Source organism: Anabrus simplex, chromosome 2 (assembly GCF_040414725.1).
Source record: "Anabrus simplex isolate iqAnaSimp1 chromosome 2, ASM4041472v1, whole genome shotgun sequence".
In the NCBI taxonomy this organism is placed as follows: domain Eukaryota; kingdom Metazoa; phylum Arthropoda; class Insecta; order Orthoptera; family Tettigoniidae; genus Anabrus; species Anabrus simplex.
Window position 1 is genome coordinate 135,742,758 of NC_090266.1, and position 16,707 is coordinate 135,759,464.

At 38.2% G+C, this 16,707-nt stretch overlaps 1 protein-coding gene across 2 annotated transcripts in view; it reads right to left on the reverse strand.

Annotated features, from left to right (window-relative positions):
• Positions 1 to 16,707, reverse strand: part of Acf (ATP-dependent chromatin assembly factor large subunit) — a 711,969-nt gene that overhangs the window by 284,668 nt on the left and 410,594 nt on the right. The gene's annotated exons all lie outside the window — the stretch shown is intronic.

The window sequence follows — 16,707 nt, forward strand, 5'->3', positions numbered from 1 at the left end:
TATGTCTAATTTCAGTCTTTAAATAATAACCTGTTAAATAATTCTTCATTCATTTATCCAGAATTGCTTCAGCAACTTTGAAGTTAATATCTTAGCAACACTTTTTTTCTAGACGTAATTTATCCATTTCCGTATATACACTTCCATTGATATTTGAATTTAGAAAACAATAAGTTAAATTGTACAAGATCCACCTTTTCAAAACAAGATATGTTGTTGATTAAAATCACATCATTAATTAAATGGTACCGGTTTCAACATCCATGGACGTCATCATCAGCCAAATAGGGTCATTATACAAAGATACATCTTAAAGTTAAAACACATAAAATTGACCCTCATCATGAAAACTATCTATAACAAGTTAAAATACAAAGCATATTTATGCTAAATGTCCAGGTTTGAATATGTAATTAGTACAAGATTGACAACTTGTTAGTCACGAATAAAATAAAAAACTGAAGCTGTGAAGCCTCGTAGAAATAAGTTTGAAGTCTTTGACAGTCTTAAAATTTTTAGTTTTGAGTGCTTTGTACAGCATTGGCATCAACGTATGTAGAGAAACGTATGTTAAGTACGATGCAGTAATGTTAAATAACGTTACAAGAAGTGGATGATGTTCCTCTGTGAGTGTAAAAACAATACTAAGTCAGTAGATAATACATATAAAAACCATCTTCGTAAATATGATGTTACGTCGTATTTTTCTGGAGCGAGTGGATCTTGTGACCGGAACTGTATGTTGAAGAAGTTAAAATAATCTTGATCCAACGCGGGCCTGTAGTAGGAAAGATAAAAACGAGTTAACTCGGATAGTGGAAATGGGGCAAGAAAGTAAAGCTTCATGAAGAGACTCACCTTTTGATTGGCTGGTTGTATGTACTGCGGAGTTGAGCCCACTCATCAATTTATCGAACGCATTACTAGATGCTGATGAAATCTCAATTCTTTCCAAAGGCCCGAAACACACCTGCCCTAATTCTAATGTACCTAATATTGCTTCTAAGCTCATTATTGAAACAGAGGCTGCCATCAACAGAATGCCACAGGACTTACAAGCTGAACTAAGGTTGGACGCTAAAAGACAAACAAGATGTTTATTTCTCCTGAACTAAAAAAACCAACGTACAATTCGCAGAAAGAAAAAACATCATCAATCTAAAAAAGAAGATTAAGGATAACCAGTTGATCATTACTAAAGCTGACATGGGGAATACTACCGTCATTATGGAAAAATCTGACTACATTTTAAAAACGAACACCTTTTTTACAGATGGTACATTTTCAGTGATCAAGAAAAGACCCTACCCAATTTATTCACCAGCAACTGAAACAAGCACTGAAAAACACATCTTTCCTTTTAACTGAAAGAGAAAAACAAAAACTTATCAGCATGAATCTAGGCTTACCAACCGTGAAGGCATTGCCAAAAATCCATAAGACCGGTGTCCCCATATGCCCCACTGTAAATTACAGGCCAAGCCCCTTATATAAGCTGTCCCATTTTATACAACAATTCCTCAAAAAACATTACACATTCCTTTTGAACAAATCCATTAAGAATACACTTCATTTGATTAAGAAACTAGACAGTTTCAAACTCCAACCTTACCACACTTTACACTCATTTGACATTGTTAACATGTATCCTAGTATAAAAACTGAGAAGCTTTTTTCTATTATCAAGAAGAATTTAAATTCCAATACTCTTAAGTAAACTAGAAATATCAGATTTTATGTCTATTTTAAAATTGTTGATCGACAATATCTCTGATAATGTAATTTATAAACAGAACGGTTTGGCTATGGGGGGCACCGGCCTCTGGCATTTTGGCCAAAATATACCTGGATTTCTTGGAACACATGGCAATTGATAATGATGAGAGATTCAACAATATTCAGATGTGGGCCAGATATGTGGATGACACATTTATCATCTTAGATGAACGCTCCACCGATGCACCGACGATGTTAATAAATCTCAATAACATTGATCCTAACATTAACTTTAAATTAGAATCAGAAATTAATGGCTCCATCACTTTTTTAGATTTAACAATCACCAGACTTTCCTCTTCTTTCTTATATAGAATCTTCAGGAAACCCACCCAAACAGCAACGACAATTAAACAAGGCTCAATGCATCCTCAGACTCAAAAACGCACCACTTACAACAGCTTAGTGGACCACGCATTTAAAGTCCCCATGTCTGAAACGGATATGAATAGGGAATTGAATAACATTCGTGATATTGCTATGTTCAATGGTTATAACAACAGTTTTATTGGACGCATAATCAATAAATTTAAACATCGTTCAAAATCACATTTAATAAAGGATAAATCAAAACCAAAATTATTTTCGACTTTCACTTTTGATAAAACCATATATAACGTCACCAATATATTTAAGAAGCATTATGTTAACATCTATTTCAGAACTAACAATAGAAATTCAGACGTTCTATGCAATTCTAGCATGATTAATAGCTCTAACCCTTTCTCAAAATCAGGTGTATACAGATTTCAATGCAATGACTGTAGCAGCTCATATATTGGGCAAACTGGCCGTAGCATAGAAATTAGGTACACGGAACATAAGAACGCAATTAGCTATAATAGATTTTCTGAGGTAGGCCAGCATATTCACAGCACTAAGCACAAATTTTACGGAATAAACCAGGATATTGAGATATTTGACACGCTTAGCAAGGGCCCTCTTTTAGATACTACCGAAAGCTGCTACATTCACTTAGACCAATTTTTCAATTCAAACTTTAATTTAAATGACATCTCTGAGAAACCGAAAATCCTGTTTGATGTTCTCATTGCAGTGTTTAATTTGTTCAAAATTCCAGAAAATAGCTCAGTCTTTCAGATAGGACGCTACTCTTAGACGCGATACCCCCCCTACCTCCAAAACTATCTGATCCCGCCCCGCATATCGCCCCTCTCCCTCCTCCTACCTAACACTCTCCTCCCTCCCCTGTTCCTTACCCAGCCGGTCCACCAAACCAAAAGTGAGTCTCTTCGTAAAGCTTGACTTTCTTGCCCCAATTCCACTATCCGAGTTACCTCGTTTTTATCTTTCATACTACAGGCACGCATTGGATCGACAATATTTTAACTTCTTCAACATACAGTTCCAGTCACAAGATCCACTCGCTCCAGAAAAATACGACATAACATCGTATTTACAAAGATGGTTTTTATAGGCATTATCTACTGACTTAGTATTGTTTTTACACTCACAGAGGAACATCATCCATTTCTTGCAACGTTATTTAACATTACTGCATCGTACTTAACATACATTTCTCTACATACGTTGATGCAAATGCTGTACAAAGCACCCAAAACTAAAAATTTTAAGACTGTCAAATAGTTCGAACTTATTTCTACGAGGCTTCTCAGCTTCAGTTTTTTATTTTATTCGTGACTAACATGTTGTCAATCTTGTACTAATTACATATTCAATCCTGGACATTTAGCATAAATATGCTTTATATCTTAACTTGTTATAGATAGTTTTAATTATGAGGGTTAATTTTATGTGTTTTAACTTCAACATGTATCTTTGTATAATGACCCTATTTGGCTGATGACGACGTCCATGGATGTTGAAACCGGTACCATTTAACACTATGAGCCCGGACGTTTCAAGATGGCGTCCCTACCCTGTGCCCGCGTAATTTAGACTCTCAGAAAAAATCACAGTTCCATTAGTTTTCTCATTATAAATTAGCAAATTTATATACGTATTGTACAAAGAGTGGGCTATCCCACAAAATCAAATAAAAAATGCTTACCTTCAGCATTGGAAAGAAACTTAGGCTACAATATTGGTCCATTCTGTTATCCTTGTTCACGCACTTGAATTTCTAATTCACTAGAAAAGTTTGATAGTTTTTAGTCACTGAATAACAAAATTACACATTGTTATTCCCAATACTTAGCTTTGGTATGGTAACACTCAAAACATTCTCCTATGCAAAGACCTATGACACATTTACGACAATATATGGTTGTCATTTTCTTCACAGCACGACTGGTGTTATGTTCGGACATGTCGTAGCAAACCTTGCAAGTACGCTGCGCGTGTCCTTCCTTCTTCGCGCCTACTGCAGGTATAATATCTAGAAAATGATCTCTACCTACTAGCCTTCCCGCAGCTGATGCTCATGATTCTTCAATAATTTCGGCCCCAACACTACTCACCAAATCATCTGCTAAACGTTCACAAAGTTTCGAAAGGGGAAGTTTTTGTGAAGAAGCCTTAGGGTACAGTATATAGGCATTCACTATGGCAAGATCAAACAGATGGAAGAATAATTTTTTCCACCACTTGATCGATTTCCTTGTGAATGCATAATATGCCAACAGTTGGTCGGACTTAACACCAATATTGAATTTGTTATAGTCTACTGCTGCTGATGGTTTGGATTTCTTGTGGCTCCCTTTTGCTGCAGGTACTTCCATCATGTCATCGTGTGCAGTGCTCAGCATATACACGTCTTGAACATCTCGCCACTTTATTGCTAGGTGGTGTTCTTTCTGCAATGACATTTTTCACCCTTTTTCAGTTTTTTCGCGAACTCTGATTTTGGCATTCCTTTCCGATTTGGCATCACGGTGCCATCTGCTTTAGTCTGACAGTCCCACAGATGGCGATAATTATACAGTATAAATTGACTACTTGAGAGATGATTGCAAACTGTTGCCTCACTACACTTTCATTCTAAATCTGTGAAGTCATATAATCTATCATGAGAACACACGCACATAAATTTGAGCTTATCTAACAGGAGCGCGAGGAGTACGTATGTCAGCAATTACGTAAGATCTGAGTGCACGTGGCTACGAAACATCGTCCCTAAGTTGCACCACCAATCACAATTGATCGACAACACCCCCTAACAATAGTAAAGGAAATCGACAACACGTCAAAGCAAAAACTAATTTGGTAACGTGAATAGCTTTCGAGTGGCTGAATTTCAAAGATCATGGTAGTAGTATTACTAATAGCGGCACTCAGGCGCACGACGCGTGGTAGTAATATTACTACCGGTGGGCGCATAGTGTTAATTAATGATGATGTAATTTTAATCAACAACATATCTTGTATTGAAAAGGTGGATCTTGTACAATTTAACTTATTGTTTTGTAATCTCTATTCAATATAGACCAAACATGAAATTCTTTTAAATCTGAATTTAGCGGGAATTTTCAGGTCAAGCCACTAGGAGCGCCACTTGCGACTTGTCTCCCATTTTAACAAGGCTAAATCCGGAAGTGTCGCGTATTGTCTCTTCTGTGTTTGGTATTAGTCTCCCACCAAAATTACAGTTCATACTTAGGTAATAGGTCCTGCAGTACTTGCTCTAGGTCTTCAAAATATTTCATCTTGGGTGCACGACACACAACACCTAGTGAACACTTAGTCCTATGAATCTGCATCTCTACAAATGAGACATCTGGCCCACCCTAATATTCGTTCAGTGTTTTAAATACCCCTCCACATCTTTCTCTATTTTGTCATTCCTTATTATGTGTAACCCTCTGCACGTCCCAGCAAACACTGAATAGACTGTTATAATCATAACACTAATATCAACATAGCATGGAGATACAAAGAACTTGTTGACTATGAAAGCGGCATATCTAGGCTAGAAATCATACTGATGAAAAGTCCTGATAGTTTTATTCTTGGACACCCCTTCGTGTATAGGTTTAATTTGATCATGTCGAACTGCAGCACCAATGGGGGACAATTTCTGAGAATTCATTAAAGTTGGACAGCAGACTCTGTGTGTTTATTGGCCCACCTGTAGTCCAGCCTAGTGGTACAGGAAGGAATGTCCATTAGGCAGTTTGCATAGGTTTGGGAAAGGGAGATGGGAGTTTGAAGAGAAGGGATTTGGATAATGTAATTTGAAGCATTTGTCTTCCATAACCCTAGAAATGTAAACTTAACAGTTACTACTGTAAATGCCACTATTATATGCCACTTCGAGTGGACTTTGTAATGCCGATATTCCTAATCTAAGTTATTGTTACTACATTTAGGGCCTGTACTACTACAGCCAAGTAAAAGGCCAGTTTAAAATTATGTAGCGATTTGCATGTCTATCCGGAAGTTCGGGAAAAATTTTTGTTTATGAGCAATCTGGGAGAATATTCTCTAATTTAGCTCTGCCAAAGTTGGAGAGGCAGTTAACGCTCTTATCAGGGACACTGCTGTAAGAATCAAGATTGCTGCATATCATGATGAATCTATATCTGCATGATGCTACATGAAAAGTAAGTTGTTATACAGTAGAACCTCGATTATACGTTCCCGGAAGCTACGTTTTCCCCATATTATTAGTTCAAATTACGGGGTCCCGTGAGCATCCTAATTAAATGACGTAAAAATCCCGCATTATCTGCTCCTCGAAGAAATGATTTCCTGTATTAACCATCAAGAAATTTGCTAAATCCTCGATCACGCGTTTTTCAAGAAACTGTATCTCATGAAAGGACGGCTACGGCATACTTACGGATCTTGGTGTTGAAGTACCGTCATTGTGGTAATTTGAGGAAGTACTATACCGGAAAAGCGATCGGTGGTGAACTTTCATAAGGGACCATCTTAGCATCGCATTCAGCTGGTATTGTTTAGAGAATCAAAATCATAAAGCAGAGAGTGTCCACAACAATTGGAAGGAGGCGGAGTGCATTTCGACAGCTCTACTTGAAGACGGAACTAGTTTCGTCAAATGTTCGTACTTGCAAAACGTCTACATTATGTGCAGGGTTAGATGTTTATTTTTTTTATGTTTTTCAAGTGTATCGCCGAACAAGTTTTTGGCATTTCCTCAGGGCACTGTATAGACACTGAGCTTTCAGGCAGGAATCGAAACTGAGCCTTCTTAAGTAACACAAATTTAGTACGGTATTTTAAAATTATCGTACGGTATAAGATTATATTATCGAGACCAGAAGGGATGTCGCACCTTACATACATAAAGCCATGGGAAGTTTTGGGATGGCCTTTTACTGTTTTGGTCCTAATATAAGACACGGAATATCAAGTTTTTGCATTAATGTGTTATAAAATCTGCAGTCGTTTTATCTGTGCACGTTATATTTCAAAACTTTATATCATTTCGCACTCGTACGAAACATGTACCACTTTTGTAACCAATAAGTTGCCTTAAGCAATTTAGTGTATGGACAAGGTGGAAAATAAGAAATACTTAGTTGTGAATTTGTACAGCGAGCGAGCTTTCCAGCTGAGCTCAAGGTCGCGAATAACCGTAATTTCGGAAGTTTTGATGAATTCTTTTTTCTTTCCAATTTGATTGTGATTAGTGACAGACAGAATTGAATTTTTTTTTTCTTTACGTCGCACCGACACACATAGGTCTTATGGTGACGATGGGACAGGGAAGGGCTGGGAGTGGGAAGGAAGCGGCCGTGGCCTTAATTAAGGTACAGCCCCAGCATTTGCCTGGTGTGAAAATGGGAAACCACGGAAAAACATCTTCAGGGCTGCCAACAGTGGGGTTCGAACCTAGTATCTCTCGAATACTGGATACTGGCCGCACTTAAGCAACTGCAGCTATCGAGCTCGGTAGAACTGAGAAATAATGCATTCGAGAACTTGAATCGGTGCTTATATTTGAAACCATATTCTGGAGTTCAAACGTAACCTATAACCTTTAAAAGTCTATGCAGGCCTAATTTACGTGGTACAAGATTTCCATAAAGTGACTGCAAACAGTATACCGATGACCAAATTACAATGGAAGATTTAAAAATAAAAAAAATAAAAACGGAATTTCGCCATCATGTTGGGCGCTTTTGTATCCAATGTGCTTTATTTTATTAGATTAGGGAATTAAAAACAACTTGTGATTGATTGTCATTTGGCTTGGCGTTCCTGGTATTATATTTTTTGAAGAGTTTGGCTGATAAAGTTGCTGAACTGAAAGAAGTTTTCAGAGAAAACTGACGAAGTTTTCCCAGGAAAACTGAACATAAAGTTTTGAGATTTTAAAGTCTCGTACCGGTAATTAATGTTTGAAGCCGGCCCTGCAGTTGAACTTGCCAGCCACTTACCCAGAGGGCCCGGGTTCTATTCCCGGCAAGGTCATGAATTTTTACCTGGATATAAGGGCTGGTTCCAAGTTCATTCATTCTACAATTACCTTTAATTGAGGCGCTATTTAATGGTAAGATGGCGATCCTGGTCTAGAGAGCCAGGATTAATGGCCAAGAGGATTACACTGACCATGCGCCACCTCGTAATCTGCAGGTCTTTGGACCGAGCAGCAGTTGCTTGGTATGCAGTAGGCCCACTGGGGGTGTAGTTCGGTTTGGGTTAGGGGTGTTTGTAAGATTACAAGTATACATATTTCTTTTTTATGATGTTTAGCCAAATTGCTGATGGTTGGTTCATTCCCGGATTTTCCGTTTCCCCGTATTTTACGTTTTTTCCCGGGGTCCCTTCAAAAACGGACAATCGAGGTTCCACTGTAATGTAATTTCTGTATACATTTATAAAATATATCACCCTTCCTATCCAGCTAGCACAGAAATTTTGAAGACTTTCCGATGTAGCAAACTGTTGCCACTAACTATATGACTTTGATGCAAGGTGCCTAATAACAAGCTTCACTGGTAGCCACAGTTATTATGGCATCACTGAATGATGCTGACACGCAGTTATTTGTCAGTTCTATACTATTAAAAGAATTTTTTTTCTTTCCTTCTAAATGTTAGTTAGCAGGGTACCAGAGGTGGTGGAATACATTTCCTAATCACTAAGGTGCGCATGATAAGGTTGGTTTCTACACCAAACTTTTCTACAGTGTTCATATGCAGTTTGCCGATGTTTTGAATACATTGCAGTAATCTTTGCCAAGGCGAATGAAATACCCTACTCGATCCACGGAAATCAGTCTCCCATGCAGGGAGTGAAAATTGGCAAACTATACAGAATGTAAGGAAAAACCTAGAAGAACTGAGTAACTCTACAAACCATGGAAGCTTCACTTCTAAGGTATTGGAGAACCACGGAACCCAGCAGTGAGAGACTGGTGCGCTGCAGCCTGAGCCACAGAGGCTCTGTTTCACCGCATATTTAAGTAATATTTACATACCCAAGTAATTTTTAAATTTATTGATTTGTGTAGATTTCCATCTTAATTTTTTTTTTTTACGGTAAGTACTACATTATATCCTAGTGTCTCATATTGGACTCAAGTTATGCAATTTCAAAAGAAATAGAGCTAAACAAACAAAAACATCCAGGAACAGATGTACAACTGTGCTAAATTTCCCTAAATTTTCAGAAACCTTATTGCCAAAGCAACAAAAATGTTACTACATCTTCCACATAACAATACCGTAATTAAAACCATTGGTAGTATGCAAGGAAATATTTAATTTCTAGTTTGCAAAACAGCAGCCTACCTATCTGGCTGTTTATGTAACAGTCGTAGTACAGGCCCTTACAAATGTAGAATATAGAATGTGTGGGTGGTTTTTTTCTTTCAATCTGATGTGTTCAGTGTCATGGCTAACTAATGTTATTTGGTTCTTTCTGATTTGTGACAAAAATTTTCTTATCACGTAAGTTATAAACTTCATGTAGAAATTGAGGCTTTCACGGCCGGCGTTACAAATCACGTCAGCGTTTTCCGGCCTTGTAGGCCGTGTTCCAGGAGCAAGTGAATGTCCTGATTTCACCAAAGACTGCGCTCGGCACCGTCAAGGGTTCCGACTGACTTCGATAGCAGTTAAGCTCTCCGTGGAATGAAGTGCTGTTGTAATTCCACCTCATTATATAGTGCAGGATACGGTACGCTACTCGCCTGTTTGTCTGCCCTGGTGGGGGGCAGTCGCTGATTGGCTATTCTTTGGCCAATGGTTGAATCGTTAGGGAGCCCGCTGTACATCGACCTGCCTTGGCGGAGACAGGCAACTGATCATCCGTTGCTTTTTTTTTTTTCTGGTCAGCCATGACTGTCGTGTCTTCCACGATTTAAAGCTTTCAGGACTGGAAACATGGCTTTGTTTACCCATTCAGATTCCTCCTTACGGTTGAAGCTGTTGGTGTGCTTCAGGATTTCAATGGCTTCCCGTAGCCGGGCATTATAAGACACAGTAGTTGACAGTACTTCGGTGTCACTGAACTGTACGTCATGGTCTGCTAACAGTGAGCGTTCAGCGACTGATGATTATCTGCCTGTCCCAGCCGGCTATGTCCGTTATGCTCCTTCAATCGCGTGGCGATGTTGCGTGTGGTAGTGCCTATGTATACCTGGCCGCAGCTGCATGGGATCTTGCAGACACATGCTGTGGAGAGAGGATGGCGCTTGTCTTTGGCAGACCTAAGCAGTTCCTGGATTTTCTTCACAAAAGTAATTTCATATAATGGAATCCACCTTTTCAATACATACAAAACTGTTGCACATAAATGATATTACAACATTTTTATTATTATGAAGGTACCGGTTTCAACATGTTTTCAATGTCATCATCAGCCTTTCGTAAAACCAAGCAAGAGAATATATTCACATATAGCAACAACACACATATTAGGTAAAAATCGTGTACTGACACATTTAAAATAGTTCATATCAAATATCTAAGGATTGCTATGCGTTGGTGGCGTAATAGTCTTGTATTGTTACATGAGTTGAGGCACTTTCTGTTAAGTGTGCTTTGGTATGATAAAACTATATGAACACGTTAAAATCCTGACAAGTATCTTATTCATAGAGAAATGCAGCACTGAGGAATAATCTGAGCACTGTTGGTGCATACAGTAGTCTTCTTATCTTAAAGTTGTACCATGTGCGTCGGAAGGTGGTTTTTTGTGTACATGTAGGTCCTAGGACAATATGTACGACCAAGGTTCCTCAGTTCAAGCGGAATGTGAAACCTAGAGAAAACGGAGAGCTGATTTTAATATGGTGTTCTATAAAGGGCACGTCAAATGAAGCAAAGGTATAGGGAGTTAAAGTGTGAGACTCACCTTGCCGCAGCGTGCCAGGAAGCTTACTCTATGGAGAGAAGTTGACAACTGGAGAAGGTTTTTAAGAAACTGAAAACCACCTTCCGGCACACAAAATACAACTTTAAGATAAGAAGACTATGCCACCAACAGTGCTCAGATTATTCCTCAGTGCTGCATTTCTCTATAAGATACTTATCAAGATTTTAATGTGTTCATAAAGTTTTATCATACCAAAGCACACTTTACAGAAAGTGCCTCAACTCATGTAACAATACAAGACTATTACGCCGCCAACGCGAACCAATCCTCAGATATTTTATATGAACTAAATTAAATGTGTCATTACACGAATTTTACCTAATAGGTGTATATTGTTGCTATTTGTGAATTTATTGTCTTGCTTGGTTTTACGAAAGGCTAATGATGACATTGAAAACATTTCAAAACCAGTACCTCCATAATAATAAAAATGTTGTAACATAATTTATGTGCAACAGTTTTGTGTGTATTGAAAAGGTGGATTCCATTACATTAAATATCTTTTGTGATTCTCAGTTCAATACGGAACGGCCATGAAGTTTTTAACTTTAGATGGACTTTCCTTGTCGGCCTCTATATGGTTTTAACCCTATGGGACTCTTATAGCCTCCCTATCCTGTCAGTTACTTTCTCAATATATGGCCGAAAGGCTTTAGCTGCTAGCCGCTCCTCTTCCTTCTTCTTGGTTGTTGGACGCCTGGGATGGTGTGCTCGCTGGATATCTTTATGACTGTACCCGTAAGCCCTATTGAAGTGGCCGAGTTCCTCGTTTAAGTGCTGAGGTTGACAAATTCTCTTAGCACAGTTGGGTGGAGTCTTAATCACTCCGTATTTTTGTCATGGGTGGTGTTTGGAAGTCTTCTGAAGATAGCGGCCTGTGTGGGTCGGCTGGCGGTATACTGTGTGTCCCAAGTTTAAACCGGCAGTCTTCATTATCAGAACATCAAGGAAACTGAGCTTTCCCTCGTTTTCTCTCCCCATAGTGACTGAATATTCATGTTAATACTATTCAGATGCTGCAGAAACAGCTGTAATTGTTCCTTCATGTAGCTCCAGATCACAAAGGTGTCATCTACGAAGCGCAGCCACACCTTAGGTTTGAGTGGTGCGGTCTCAAGTGCTGTTTCTTCGAACTTTTCCATAAAGAAATTTGCTATCACCAGACTGAGAAGACTGCCAATGGCGACACAGTCCACTTGTTCATATAAATTGTCGTTCCACATGAAATAGCTTGTGGTGAGGCAATGGATGAACAAGTTGGTAATGTCCTCGGGAAATATCTGAGCGATGTGGACCAGGGCCTCATTCACAGGTACCTTTGTGAAGAGTGAGACCACGTCTTCAGTGAAATGTCGGGACATTCATTCGCTCCTAGACCATGGCCTACAAGCCAGGAAAATGCTGACGTGATTTATAAACTTCATGTTTAACCTGTACTGAATTGTAATCACAATAGTAACAATTATATCTGAATGGTCAACCTTTTCAATACCTTTACCATGTAATAATTGAAGACATGCTCGCAAAAATGGTCCAACCCTCAAAATTAAAAAAAGTGAGTTAGGTGCTGCTATCTATTGAGCAACATCAATAGTAACTATTCCTACATACGCTAATATCAGGAGGGATCATTTAGAGGAATACAGTAGGTGAAAATTTGAGTGTTTAACCTGAGGACCTTTGTCAGAATGCAAAAATGGGCTAACCCCTATAGAGCAGAAATTAAATAAGTGTACGCAACATTGCAGGCTTAGCACTAACATTGTAGTGTAGTGTGGTGGTGAACCAATGATTGAAACAACGAATTTGCCGAGAGCGGCCAACATTATGAACATTACATAAGAATTTTAATGTAACTTATTAAAAAAATCATTACTGAGAATACAATGTCCCTGATTATATATGAATATGTACCTACTCCAGAAAGTTCATTGTATCAATGTTGGTGACCCTGGCTACTGCTTGTAAACAACAAACATGGAGGACACAGAGCGTGAATTTGCTGAGCGAGCTGAAGAAAAGTGCGGAAATTATCGTAAAAGGAAAAGTAATCCTGCAAAATGGTGTTGGGAAATTCAGAAAAAGAAAAGGAATAGTGGTGAGGAATATGTTAATTACAAAGGTGTTGTAATAGAGAAGAAGAGTATTGGTGCAAACTGCCGCTGTTCGCGTAAGTGTTTTGAAAAGGTGACAGAAGATTATCGTGAAATACTTTTTCTCAATTTCTGGAATTTGGGTGACCATGACTTACAAAATGCGTACATTTCTGGCTGTGTACAGATTTGCCCAGTGAAACGAAGATATGTGAACGATTCTCATAGCAGTAGAAGACAATGTTCATGTGTTTTCAGGGTTATGGTAGATGCAACAGAGGTTGTAATCTGTAAAAAGGCCCTATTGTCTATATATGGATTGAGTAATGGACGACTTTCTCGAATAATTCAAGAGAAGAAAACTTCAGGCACCTTCAAGATAAGCAATCACTGTGATTCTAATCACTTTTCACGTGCAGTTCTCTACTTAAGTTAGGTTGTGCTTCAAGATAATAAAACAAGGTTGGAAGAGAACATGGTTTATTCTGTTTTAGTTGGATCAGAGGGGTCAGCATGGAAACCGTCCCAACAAAACAGAAGGGGCAGATATAAACTACGTAAGGGAGCACATTGACAGTTTCCCCACGCGGTCGAGTCATTATTCTCGGAAAAAGAATCCTAACATAAAGTACTTAAGTGGAGAACTCAATATTAGTGTTTTGTATAACCTTTATATGGACAAGTGCACCCAGGAAAATAGGACACCAGTTAGCCTTGCCATTTACAGAAAGGTTTTCAATAAATATTATAATTTGTCGTTCCAAGCACCTCGTAGTGATACATGTAAAATGTGTGACAGTTTAAACATTCAAATTTCAACAGAGAATGATCCTCTGAAAAAAAAAAAAAAAAAAAAAAAAAAAAAAAAAAAAAAAAAAAAAAAAAACTGGAATGTAAGTTAGAGCTGCATAAACGAAAATCAGAGTTGGACTATGAGCAGTTAAAAGCAGACACACAACTAGCTAAGGAATACAGCACTGTTCATGTGATTGCTTTTGACATGCAGCAATGTCTACCCACTCCCCACTTGAGTGTAGGGATAATATTTTATAAACGTCAGCTTTGGACTTTTGGTATTCACAATGTTGCAAATAACGCTGCAACAATATTTATGTGGTCTGGGGATGTAGCGGGAAGGGGGGCCGATGATATAACATAATGGCGAAGGCATGAGATTATGACTTCCGTTCCTGATAGTTAACCACCTGATAGTATATTCTGATTCTTGTTTTGGTCAAAACAAGAACTTTTCTTTAGTTAGCTTTTGGATGTTTTTAGTCCAGACTGGAAGATTTAATATAATAGAACATAAATATTTAGTGCCAGGTCACACGTATTTGCCATGTGACAGAGACTTTGGCCTTATAGAGAAGAAAAAGAGGCAAGTGTCATCAATTTACATTCCGGATCAATGGATGGAACTTGTTAGGAAGACTAGGGTTAAGAAGCCGTTTGCAGTGGTAAAGATGACATGTGACATGTTTATCACTGCTTCGCCTTTACTGGATAAGATAACGAAAAGAACAGTCTCTGATTCGAAGCAAAAGGTATTATTAAGCAAGATTACATGTTGTAAAATCAGTAAAGACGATCCATTTAGGTTACTTTTCAAGTACTCATACTCTTCTATTGAAGAGTATGATTCTGTAGATCTCAGAAAAAAAGTACCTGGTAGACCATCATTCGGTATTGAACACCTACCATGCAAGTACGACAGACCTAGGCCTGTACTTCCAGCCAAAATCAAGAATATTTTAGACTTGTTGGATTACGTACCCCCTCTGTATCATGCATACTACAGAAATCTTGCTTCCAATGCATGTAGTCCCGTTCAAGAAGAAGAAGACGATCCACTTTTTGATATTCCTAATTATGATTAGGTTAAGGTACAGGATTAAGTACCTGTAGGCCAACCTCATTATTGCATTTGTTGATATATTATGTATTATTTGTTTGTAACAACACTTTCCTTATCTATATTATATAATTTATTGCCAGAATTATTTGTATTTCCCTTCCATTTATCACAAAGTCAGGTAGGTATGTTACAAAACTAACACATGTACATTGAGTATACAACTTCCCTTAAGTTCATTTAGCTACTGCATCGCTAGTCTGCAATAAAACAACTTAAAATTGCTATGAAAAGATTTTCCTGAATGTATACTTTGATTTGATGTGCAATACACCAGGTAAAATTAATGCAGTATATTTTTTTTTTTTTGTTCCGTTTGCAAAACGGAAATTTTCTCCTTTCAAGCAAAGTGAGGGTTAGACCATTTTTGCGAGCATGTCTTCAATTATATTACATTTGTTGTGATAGTGGGACTAGTTTCAACCTTGACTGGGCATTTAGAAAAGTGGACAATTCAGATATATTTGTTACTATTGTTTTCTAATCACCCCGTTTTAATCACTGCCCCTTCCTTCCACCATGTAATCTTTTACCCCACAATTGGGAACTTCCTCCTGCAGTAGCTGAAAACTCAGGGGAGTTTTGCTTGTGAATTTCAGTTTTTCTTATTAACCTCATGCCATACTTTGATGGAATGTTCCGTCCAGTGATTGAGAGGTGCAAACATACTTTAACGGATACTTCTGTCCTCATGCCCAACTAGCAATAAACTCTTAGTTATGGTCACTGGAAGCTAGGTTTGTTCTAAATGCTTTAAAGCTCTGACCAATAGATGTTAGGACCTACCCGAAACGCGCTTTGTACTGTGAACGATTACTTGCTTCGGGAGTACAAGAAATATAATTCAACTCACCATTTGTCATTTGTAAACAGAAATCGCAGCGGTCTGGAGCGGCGTGGATGATGTTATTCGCGACTGATTCGAAAACGCTCACATTGAGACCAACAGTGAAAGTGGGTGAAGTGAAAATAATTTTTCAAGTTTCAGTTCCCAGGAATCAGTGCAAATGGATAATTCGAGAGGTATACAAGGTGCAACAATATCAAGTAATGACTGGATTTGGGAACTTCTTGTTAATAAACCTACTTATGTCGCACGTAATTCAGTTTGTGAAACTCGCTCTGTAGTACAGAGAAGGTTAGGAGACAATCCAACAGACCTGTAAATGGTAAATGAATTTCTAACCCCACAGTTCTGGGATCATGTAACAAAAGAAACCAATGCTTATGCGTGTAAATACCTTGCACTTGTTGTCAATTCTCCTCAAAGGAGTACCATATTTACGCGAATAATCCACGCCACCAAATAATCCCTGCACCCTAATTTCAGGAAGGCTCACTTTGAAAAGAAAGAAAATGAAACGAACTAAAATTCCTTCCGTTGACAGAGTAACGTAGGTATAAACAAACATTTCATATCACTCGAGGTCCATGCGGTCTTTGCGCAAATATGAATGTGTAAATTTACGGATATAGCTGCTTTGCCTGAGATGATAAAAATACATCATCACTGCTATGAAATAAATTTGCCATGAAAATTAGCAAGTAGGTCTACTTACGTGACAGATATTTCATTAATCTGAACTTGCAACAGGCTCGAATCCCTGTAGATCGGAAGATTCATTGTCTCTTGGATCACTAGAATTCTCTCCT